Raw genomic sequence first — 11,937 nt, forward strand, 5'->3', positions numbered from 1 at the left:
GTTTTATAAAAGGAATTGATAAGATAAATTTTTTGAAAAAGGAAAGAAGTGGATTTAAAAAAAAAAGAAAGAAAGAAAAGGGAGAGAATGTGATCAGGCAGGAGACTAGAACAAAGCCATACACTAGAGATACAAGGTTTTGATCTGTTAAAAGAAACTGTATCTCAAAATTTTAAAGAGAGAAAAACTTATATATATGCCAAAATAAGTGTAACTACTATGAAGGGACAGAATATGACTCTAAGAATGAAAAATAAAAATGTTTTAAAAAATGGATTGATAAGATGCTGGTTGAGAAAAGGAAAAAGAAAAATTCAAAAAAAAAGACAGTTTAAAAAAATGAACTTTAAAATACTGAAGAATCATGGTAAAAAGCCATGAATTCTATGTGCTTTATTCCCCTAGCGCTGGAGTTCTGCCGTTCTCATTGATGGGTAAACTTTTTCGTGGCTGGCTGTTCTTGCTGATCTTCTGGGGGAGGTGCCTGTTGCCATGGTTCCCAAATGTCTTTGCCGGAGGTGGAATTGCCCTGCCCTTGCCTGTTTGGGCTAAGTAATCTGCTCCCCTGTGCTCTCAGGAGCTTTTGTTTCCTGCAAACTTTCCGTACAGCTTTGGAGGACCAGAGTGAAAATGGCGACCTCACAATCTCCACCACGGAGGACGCGAGAACTCAGGGACCCCACTCCTCAGTGCACCCCCAGAGAAAAGCAGTCATTCACTCCCACCTCTCTCATCTGCGGCAGCACTCCATGCTCACCGGCCTGTGACCAAGCTTTCTATCTCTGGCACCCGACACGGTGTGGAGTCTCCAATCCCAGCAGATCCCTGTGGTGTGCTCCCAAACCACTCCTCCCCGGGGAGGAAAAGGAGTCTCCCCGGATCTGCCGAATGTTGGTTCCCTGCTGGAGGTGCAGTGGCCCAACTGTGCCGTGGGTCATGGTTTATGGCAACCCCGAGCTGAGAGCCTGTGCCTGGGCTCCCTCTCTGCAGCCGGCGTCCCTGCTCTGATACCTGGGAGCTCTCTTGTACTCAGGCACCCCCTGTCTTTCTGTGACCCCTACATCCTGAGACCACAGTGTCCCGTGAGGGTTCCACCCCTGCTTAGCCACTGGAGCAACGTCCCTCAGCGGAGCTGACTTTTAAAAGTCCCGATTTTGTGCTCCACTGCTCTCTCACTTGCCAGAAGCAACTGACGGAGGCCCCCTCCCTCGCCATCTATCCTCCTGAGTATCGCCTCAGATTCACTTCTCCGCATGTCCTACCTTCCAGAAAGTGGTTACTTTTCTGATCAGAGAGTTGTTGCTATTCTTTTCTTTGATCTCCTGTTAGGTTTGTAATTGTTCAGAATTGTCTGATCCCAATCCAGCTGAATTCCTGGGACCAGACGAAATCCAGGTCTCCTACTCCTCTGACATCTTGCTCCACCCCCCGTCATCCACCCCCCCCCCCAAATCTGACAACTCTTACACACAGAAAGGAAGAAACTGAAATTGCCAATGAGAGTTAAACTTTTCTCCCGGCCACAAATGGACACAGTCATATCCAAATTCTGGTGTTGTTGATACGGAACTTCTAGATGCCACCTGTCACCATGGCCCATAAGAAATGTGCCAGTAGAGGAACCAGCTGGATGTGAGCCTGGGAGGAAAGGGTTCAAAGCCTCTCAGTCCGAGGAGGTGGTTTGCCACACACACACATGTGCAAACCCACAAGCAACTAAAAGTGTCAACCAAACCACCCCACATACATGGCAATGGCCAACTCCGCAATTTTCCTCTCATGTGCCACCCATCTAAGCTGACTGATTTCAGTTTCCTGCCTGGCTCCACACCTGTAGCTTCACAAGCTGCCTGGGAGCTGCCATGATGTCATCACAATCGGGTTCCCCAGATGGGGAGGGCATATAGACACCAAACTATGTGGCTAACAAGTCCTGACTGGCAGGGCGAAAGTTGAAAATACCAGGGCACTTACAAAATCAATATTAAAAAGAAAATAATACCAAATAATTAAATATAAAAATGAAGGGGAAAATCAAAAACATTCAAATGGAAAATGACGAAAGTTCCAATACATAAGAAAAAATGTAAAAGAAGAAAAGAAAAGTAGAAAACAATGTAATGCAAGAAAGGGAACTTCATTAGGAGGCACGTCTTCAGTTGTCAAAGGTGACTCGAGTTCCACACACACATGCCAGAATCTGAAGGGATTATCGAAGGGCCTTCACATGGTCTGGTCCTACACAGAGTCCCAGAGTCTCAACACCACGATTTGATGACAAGGCTATAATCCCAGAGAAAATCTAGTGCGAGTGGGAAAGACACATTGCATCCAGAGGAGAGGGGGCAGGGCACGTCCACTGCCCAGGGAAAGCACTTGCCTCAAGTGGTACCAATGTCCTCCTGAAGACCTCTTCAAGCAAAGGTCTGAACAACTGATGGCAGGGCTACCACAGGAAGCTGTCGAAATGATAGGGATGGGACATCCAGGGGAGGGCCATACCAGGCATTGATAAGTCCCATGGCCCCGATCCTGACCAGTCGGCCAGCCAGTGTCTGGAACCCAAGTGACTCCATCGGCATGGCCCCCACCAGCACATCAAGGAGTAAGTTTCCATCCAATGCCCTGCTCCCTGCTTGCATTTCCTAGAGTCCCTGATAATTTTCCAGGGTTCGGGAAAGTAGAAGAGCCCACCTCAATTGCCGGCATACATGCTGGAGGGATTGTGATCAAGGGAGGATTGGAGGAAAGGGATAGAGAGAGGATTGCATATGGCTGCTGTCAGAATGAAAACTGAACTGGGTGGCCAGGAATCCCATCAAGAGCCCCTCTTTTGCAAATAGGCAAGCTAGATCTCAGGTGCCAGAGAACAGGAAAATATTCAGCACCTATTTCAGGTGTCATTTACAAAAAAAGAAGTTTCACCACATAGACAAGCACTTAAGATATGTTGTTGGAGTTGACCCTGATGAGTGTTAGGACCAGTGGGTTCCTCTTTGTTTCTCCTAAGGTGCTTTCACCTCTTCATCCCCATCGCGGGTTTCCTCAGTTCCTTTATATGCAATCATATGGTTGGATAGCATTTGGTATTTCCCTAGATCATTGCCATCACTCATTCCCATAGGGAGATGGTGGACTGCCTGTCCTATTGAGCAGACCCTTAGTTGTATCCCTGAATGACAAAGGCACAGGAAGCCTCAGCCTGGGAATGTTGCCACAGCGCAGAAAGTGAAGAACTGAGAATGCACCACCAGTTTGCATTCCTATGAAAGCATTCCTAATACGGTTGTCATTTTCCCTGCACCAGGCCAACTCCCATGGAGATCCCGACGGAGGCGGCTTGTTTGGAAGCCGACACAACAAGGGGCTCCGCATGCATTGGTCAAGCAGAACCCATACCCAGACATCACTACCAGAGAACGACTGGCCCGAGAGCTAGACATTCCAGAATCCAGGATCCAGGTAGTTTTCAGCTTCACTTGCATTTTCCCTAGGGGACAAGTCGTGGACACAATCAGTCCCAAGCCACTGCATGTCAATCTACATGCTCAGCTGGGGAGCTAAGAAGCTTTGGCCCCTCTATGTGCATCTCTGTTAAGCTCATGCCCTTTGAAGTCTTTCCAAGTCATTCACTCATCGAACCCAAGTACAGGCCTGGGACATTCCAACAGGTCAACTCATCTTCGCTGCCTTTCCCTAGAGATCATTTTTCTAGTGTTATTGCATAGACCACACAAAACACTTTGAGACCTTAGGTATGAGAAAAAAAAACATATATGTATATATATCATGCCCACAAGTGTTGCCTGAAGTTTGGTTCTTCTTTTGCCGATTAGGTGTGATTTCAGAACCAGTGCATGAGACAGCTAAGGCAGAAATGATTGGGGTCTGCCAAATCCCAAGGGGGAAGGGACAGCACATGGACAAGAACAACCTCCAGGTTTGACTCAAGGTAACTCCCCAGCATACAAAACGGGTCTCTTCTTGAGCTTCTCCTTGACACAGGAATGGGTATGCAAGGGCTTGCCATGTGTTTGGCAAGGAGGCTTAGCAGAGGGACACAAGAACACTGGTTCCAGCTGCCTTTCTGTACCCAGAGGTGAACAATGTGCATACCCCGCCTGTTGGGCAGGTGTATTGTTTCTGGGCAAGGAAGATTTTGAATCTTCTTGCCCTGAAACTGTAGGAAGGACAGAGTACTCTTCTGGGGACCCCTCAGACTTTAAATCCAAGCACTGGCTTGTGTGGACGGGTCCATGCTGACCTCAGTGGACTCAGGGAAGGAGAGGCTATAGAGAAAACGCAGAAGTATGAGAGAACACACACACAGACGCACAAACACACGCACACACACTCATGCGTGCACACGGACACCATTTTCTCTTTCTACACTGGATGTGCCAGTGGCTTCAAAGCCCTCCTTTCTAACTCTATTCTCTTTTTAGAACATTTCCAAAGGAAGGCAGGAGGAAACGGACATCCATTTCTCCATCCCAAAACAGTATCCTCCTCCAAGGCTTTGAGAAAAACAGCTTTCCAAGCATTGTTACCAGGGAACACCTGGCCAGACTCACAGGTCTTCCAGAATACCACATTCAGGTCCATTTTCAGAGTGTGGCCTGTGAGTTGTTCCAACATGGAAAGGATAGTGAAGCCAGAGACGTTGCTGGGGAATCGTGGGCTCCTTTGAGTTATCCACAGGATCCAGTGCCCAGGCAATGAGGGGAATGTGTTGAACTTGCAAGTGAGAGACGGCCCAAGGAAGAATTTCCAAACCAAATGGTGTGTGTGTATTTGGGGGTGGGGAGTTGGCAGTGAACATGAGTGTAGAAATAGTGAGTAGACAAAAGAGGGGAAACAGAAACATTGGCACCTATCTAGAGATCACACAAACTGTCAGCTCTTGAGCAGCCTAGTAGCACTCTCCATGTGGCCCTCAGGATTTCCTGAGTGTGAGTGGGGTTGCTGTCTTGTGTGTGGCAACGTGTTTGTCAGTGTCCTGGGCCTCAGGCCTGCAGGGCGGGAATGGATTCTACCCACAAACCACACCTTATCTGGATAACCTAATCATCCAGGATAATTGTCCCAAGGATTATTGGCAGGTGGGTCAGAGGTCTCATGAGCCCTGGTTGAAAAGGCTCTGCATAGAGTGTTCCCACGTATAGGATTTGTGGAACGCCCTTATGGTATAAGGAGGCAGGCTCTCTGGAAGCGTCTCCTTTGGGACAAGAGCCAGTGATCCTGCTTCAGGCGGGCCTTCATGGGCCTGTACTCCGAGAAGTCATGTCCCTGGACACAGGGGAAGCTCAACGTGCTTGTTCCTGAAAACTCTTCTTCCCATGTAGCAAATGGAGGACAGGGAGAGCCAAATCTGAATGTGAGTGTTGGAGATGTGGATTCTTGGCTGCACATGCCTTCCACTAGACCCATCAGTGATGTGCTTGTAAACTTACCTATCATGTGGATGTGAGGCCAGGAGGGCAAGTTAGGGACTGAACAGCCAGCAGACCTGAGAGCCTGCAATTTAAGCCTATCAAAGGGGGATGGACTCCAGGCCAGGTGTCCACAATTTCCCTGGGTGTTCACCTAGTTTCCAAACGCCAGGTGAAAATTATGGACAGAGTTCCCTTGAGATTCAGACCAAGAGTCCTGGCCTTGTCCGTGAGAGATCCCAGGTGGGGGTAGGGGAGAAAGAGAGCTGACATCTATCCCTTCTTCCCATGTCCACGACATCACTTCTCTGTCCCAGGTCTGGTTCCAGAACAGAAGAGCTCGGCACCCAGGGTAGGGCAGAAATGGCCCTGTGAAGGACCTGGAGGCACACCCCAACCCCAGTCCTTATGTGACAGTCCCAGGGGACCCGGGCCTCCTGACCGGTGACCCTGTAAGCTCTCCTCAACTGGCTCTGTCCAATCCTCTGGGAAGCATGCAGGCCCTTGCTACAGGGACAAATCCCATTCCCTGCAAGGGCTTTGCCCCTCCAGTTTTCTGTGGGGGCCCTGGGAGCCATGATGGTCCCACCCAACCTAGGTGGGCAGGGATGATACAATATCCTGCTGCTGGAAGCCTGAGGAGCCGTTCCTTGACGGGACCAACTCTGGGAGGGTTTCTCTCCATTCCACATGCTCTTCTTTGGCCCCCATCCCAAAGGGAATACCAGCAGCAACATGAGTACCCCGGCATGGCACCCCTGCACTTCCAATACTACCCTCAGCCTCTAGCTGACAGTCCTTGCCAAGGCTTGAAGGAGACAGGACACCCCGGGAGCAACCACGCAGCACTGTGCTGGGGCGTGGGTTCCCAGCTTGTCATCGGTCCAGGACAGGCTCAGGATGGGGCAGTTATGCAGCCTGCACATGCTGAGACCTCTGGCTGGCAGCAGCAGGCACATCCTACTGCAGGGCTGTCCTCTGCACTCAACCCACAGCACCAAGCCTCTGCAGAAGCCTCAAGTTTTGTAAAAAAATTAAAAATAAAATAGCATACAATTGCACACACACACACAAAAAGACTTATGCTAAAGCAAAGTAATCAAGACAGTGTGATATCAGAAAAATAAAGACCATGGAAACACAGTGAAGAACCCATATATATATAAATGTTATATGTTATATATGTGCTTTGTTTATGTGATATATGTGATGATCATATATATATAAATAATATTATTATAGATAAATAATATATTATATTTATATATAAATAATATCTTTATTAGGTGAATGGATAAATGGTGGTACATATAGAAAATAGACTATTATTCAGCATTAAATAGGAAAGCACAGATAAGCATGAAAATACCTGCCTTTAGAAATTTAAATGCTTATTAATAAGTGTAAGTAACCAATCTGAAAATACTATATACTGAATGATTCCGACTCTATGACACTTCAGAAAGGAATAAAGAACTGTGGAAACAATGAAAAGATCAGTGGCTGCCAAGGGTTGTAGAGAGAGGGAGTGAAAGGATGAGTAGACAGGCCCAGAGGGTTTTAGGACCTTGAAAATTAGGTATCCTAATGGTCAATTCACATCAGTATACATTTGTCTAAGGGCATAGAATATATAACATCAAGAGTGAACTCTAATGTTTACTCTGAATTCTGGGGTTTTGTAATGTGTCAGTTTAAGTTTGGTAATTGTAACAAATGTAGAACTCTGGTGGGATATACTAATAATGGGGGAAGCTATGCATACATGGAGGCAGGGCGTTTCTGGAAAATCTCTTTAAATGTCCTCAAGTTTGCAGTGAGCCTAAAACTGCTCTAAAAATAAAGTCAATAAAAAATAGTAATTTCCTAAATAGAAAGATGAATTTTAAAAAAAGAAAAATGAATTTTAGTAATAAATAATATTTTTGAATTAGAAATATTGTATTTTAATGTAAATTTAATTGATGGCTAAAAGATATTCAAAGTAGATTTCACTCTTAAATAATTTTATAATTAACTTGTAAAAAGTTTCAAAAGATTAAATAAGAAAAGAAGTCCATGTCACTAAGTTAACAGATGGGGCCGAGTGGTAACATAAATAGTGATGTGCTCTACTTCGGTAGCTACGAGTTACCTACCATGATTAATAAAGTTCCAAAATGCATCTCATTGAGAGACCTTATTTATACTTCAATTTGTAATCAATACATGCTAAATAATGTTATGTTATTAAATATCGATATAATGTTTAAGTAATTTAAAGGCAGTCCTTCTAGGTGGGATGTGAATTAAGAGATAATCTCCATTTTCCTTTATTTTTCATTAAAAATCAGAAAATAAATACATACAACAGAGAAACAAGAATGGAAATCTGTGTTTTTTACTTGAATTGCTCAGGTTTAAAAGATTGAAAGCATAATTATCATTGTAAAATGTACTGATGTGGTCCACAGCATACAGTGGCAAAGGAGTTTTTTGTTTGTTTGCTTTTTAATTATTTATTTAGGTATTTATCCTAAGGCAAAAGAGTTTTAAGTAACTTCTATGTCCTCTATGAAGAAGTCATTTCTTGTGTCTTCTGTGTCCTATATAAACAGCTTGGAAGTTTTAGTAATTCCTTTGATACCCCCCTTTATTACATTTTAGGTACAGTAATTTCTTATATTGGAAAAATTACCAAAAAATTACAAGCTTAGTATTTTAGTATGTTGTATAAAAATATGATAGCAGACAAATGCTTCCAAAATATTCTCAAATTTCTGCCATATAGCTAATGGAGTTAGAACTCAAATACCGAGTCTGATATCTAATTTGATTTAATAAAATGGAAACCAAAAATATAATAATAATAAATCTTAATATTGGGGCGCCTGGGTGGCTCATTTGGTTAAGTGACTGCCTTCAGCTCAGGTCATGATCTCAGGGTCCTGGGATCGAGCCCCACATCTGGCTTTCCCACTCCCCCTGCTTGAGTTCTCTCTCTCGTTGTCTCTCTCTATGTCAAATAAATAAAATCCTAAAAAAATAAATAAATCTTAATTACCAACTCTTGTATGTAGGTGTTGGGGCATATCTGAAATGGAAAGGGGAAGTCTCTGAAAAGTGTAATACTCAAATGTTGATGGATGCAAAGTAACCTGATTAGCCAAATCCCCAAACCTATGTAGAACTCCCATTCTAGGAGAAAAAACTCTTATTTTCATCTGATGAGAATGGGACTGAACTGACTTGGAATATTCCTGCATAGGAATGCCAAATGCTCTCATTCCTCATTGTTGTTATTCTTCATTTCTTTCAATTCTATTTACTAGAGGCAAGGCTTATTGTGCCCCATGGTAACTATTTAAAGTCACACAATATAAATAAATCTTATCCACCACAACAACTGTGAGTGTTTATTATTTATATTAATATCAAACAGAAGAATATGAAAAAAATAGACTTAATGGTTTCTAGAGTTCAGTAGACAGAATGTATATTTATAATAGCTCTAATTATTGATATGGATGCATTAAGTAATGAATTTGGGCACTATATGATGTTTTGAACAGTTGAATGTGGTTCTAATATTTCACTCAGTTGATTTATAATAGTCTATATTTAATGGACATCACAATAACAAACATAAAATTAAAAAAAATATTGTCTTCTTGTATCCTAGAAAACAGGTGCATCTTGCTTGGATGTAGGCAATAATTTGGACTCTATACATTCCCTCAACCACCCATCAACAGAATGACTAGGAGGAGGAAACCCCAAAAGAGGAAAGATGCAGAGATTATGACTTATGCCGCAGATTTACAAACGGATGCAGATATAACCGAGATGTCGGAGATGGAATTCAGGCTAGCAACTGTGAAGACAATAGCTAGAATGGAGAAATCAATTAATGGCAAGATAGAGCCTCTAAGGGCAGAAATGAAAGCTGAATTGGCAGAACTTAAAAGTGCTATCAATGAAATCCAATTTAATCTAGATAATCTAACAGCTAGGGTAGGTGAGGCAGAACGAATAAGCGACCTGGGAGACAATTTAACAGATAAAAAGGGAAAAGAGGAGGCCAGGGAAAAACAACTCAGAATCCATGTAAAAAGAATCAGAGAAATAAATGACACCATGAAGTATTTAAATATCAGAATTATTAGAATCCCTGAGTGAGTGGAGATAGAGAGAGGACTAGAAAATATATTTGAGCAAATCGTGGCTGAGAACGTCCCTAATCTGGGGACTGAAACACACATTCATGTCCTAGAGACAGAGAGGAACCCTCCCAAATTCAAGGAAAACAGGCCAACACCCCGGCATATAATAGTATAACTCCCAAATCTTAGAATGAAGGAAACCATCTTAAGGGCAGTTAGGGGGAAGAGATTACTTACATACAGAGGGAGGAATATCAGAATAACGTCAGACCTATCCACAGACACCTGGCAAGTCAGAACAGAATGGAAAGATATATTTAGAATTCTAAATGAGAAGAACATTCAACCAAGAATACTTTATCCAGCAAGGCTGTCATTTAGAATGGATAGAGAGATGCAGAGCATCCAAGAGCGGCAGAAACTGAAAGAATATATGATCACTAAACCAGTCCTGCAGGAAACATTAAGGCGGGGGAGGGGGGGCGCGCCTGGGTGGCTCAGTCGTTAAGCGTCTGCCTTTGGCTCGGGTCATGATCAAGGGGTCCTGGTATCGAGCCCTGCATCGGGCTCCCTGCTCAGCGGGAGGCCTGCTTCTCCCTCTTCCACTACCCCTGCTTGTGTTCCTTCTCTCGCCGTCTCAATCTCTCTGTCAAACAAATAAATAAAACCTTAAAAAAATAAACATTAAGGGAGGCTCTATAAAATGAAAAAAGACGCTAAGAGTGATATACAATAGAAATTTACAAGGATAATCTATAAAAACAAAGTCTTTACTGGCAATATGATGACAATTAATTCATTTCTTTCAATAATCTCTCTCAACGTGAATGCCCTAAATGCTCCCATAAAATGGCACAGGGTTGCAGTTTGGATAAAAAGACAGGATCCATCCATATGCTAACTACAAGAGACTCATTTTGAACCTAAAGATACAACCAGACTGAAAGTGAAGGGCTGGAGATTCATCTTCCATGCAAGTGGCCCTCAAAAAAAAGCTGGGGTAGCAATTCTTATATCAGACAAATTAGATTTTAAACTAAAGACTGTAGTTAACGACACAGAAGGACACTATATCATTCTTAAAGTGTCTATCCAACAAGAAGATCTAAAAATTGTAAATATCTATGCCCCCAACATGGAAGCAGCCATCTAAAAAAGCCAACTGTTAAACAAAATAGTCATATTGATAACAGTATGTTAATTGTAGGAGACCTCAATAATCCACTCTCAGCAATAGACAGATCATCTAAGCAAAAAATCAACAAGGAAACAAGAGCTTTGAAAGACACACTGGACCAGATGGACTTCATAGATATATACAGAACATTCCACCCTAAAACAACAGAATACTCATTCTCCTTGAGTGCACATGAAACTTTCTCCAGAATAGACCACATACTGGGTCACAAATCAAGTCTCAACCGATACCAAAAGACAGATTTTTCCATGCATATTCTCAGACCACAATGCTTTAAAACAGGAACTCAATCATAAGAAAAAATTTGGCAGAAATCCAAACACTTGGAAGCTAAAGACCACTTTGCTCAAGAATGGTTGGGTCAGCCAGGAAATCAAAGAAGAACTTAAACAATTCATGGAAACCAAGGAGAATGAAAACACATCAGTCCAAAGCCTATGGGATACTGCAAAGGCGGTCCTAAGGGGGAAATGCATAGCCATCAAAGCCTCACTCAAAAAAATAAAAAAATCCTATATTCACCAACTAACTCTACATCTATAAGAACTAGAGAAAAAGCAACAAACAATGCCTAAGCCACACATTAGAAGAGAAATAATTAAGATTATAGCAAAGTTCAATGAATTAGAAACTAGAAACACAGTAGATCAGATCAATGAAACTAGAAGTAGGTTCTTTGAAGGAATTAAGAAGATCGATAAACCACCGGCCAGCCTAACCCCCCCCCCAAAAAAGAGAAAGGACCCAAATTAATAAAATTATGAATGAAAGGGGAGATATCATGACTAACACCAAGGAAATAGCAACAATTATTAGAAATTATTATCAACAATTATTTGCCAATAGACTGAGAAATCTGGATGAAATGGAGGCCTTTCTGGAAATCTGCAAGCTGCAAAGACTTAAACAGGAAGAAATTGATAACCTGAATAGTCCAATAACAGTAATGAGATTGAAGCAGTGATCAAAAACCTCCCAAAAAACAAGAGCCCAGGGCCTGATGGGTTCCCTGGGGAATTCTAACAAATATTCAAAGTAGAAATAATACCTATTCTACTGAAGTTCTTTCAAAAACTGGAAACAGAAGGAAAACTTCCAAACTCATTCTATGAGGCCAGCATTACCTTAATCCCCAAACCAGGCAAAGACCCCATCAAAAAGGAGA

At 42.8% G+C, this 11,937-nt stretch overlaps 1 long non-coding RNA gene across 1 annotated transcript; it reads left to right on the plus strand.

Moving 5' to 3' along the window:
• The first annotated feature begins 1,441 nt into the window (after window positions 1-1,441).
• LOC113929414 lies at window positions 1,442-9,148 on the plus strand. The gene is made up of 4 exons (XR_003522182.1): window positions 1,442-2,605; window positions 3,308-3,462; window positions 3,837-3,952; window positions 9,094-9,148. It is a non-coding gene; the product is annotated as an uncharacterized LOC113929414 (long non-coding RNA).
• Window positions 9,149-11,937: the final 2,789 nt, after the last annotated feature.

The sequence above is a fragment of the Zalophus californianus genome, chromosome 5, assembly GCF_009762305.2.
Source record: "Zalophus californianus isolate mZalCal1 chromosome 5, mZalCal1.pri.v2, whole genome shotgun sequence".
In the NCBI taxonomy this organism is placed as follows: Eukaryota; Metazoa; Chordata; class Mammalia; order Carnivora; family Otariidae; genus Zalophus; species Zalophus californianus.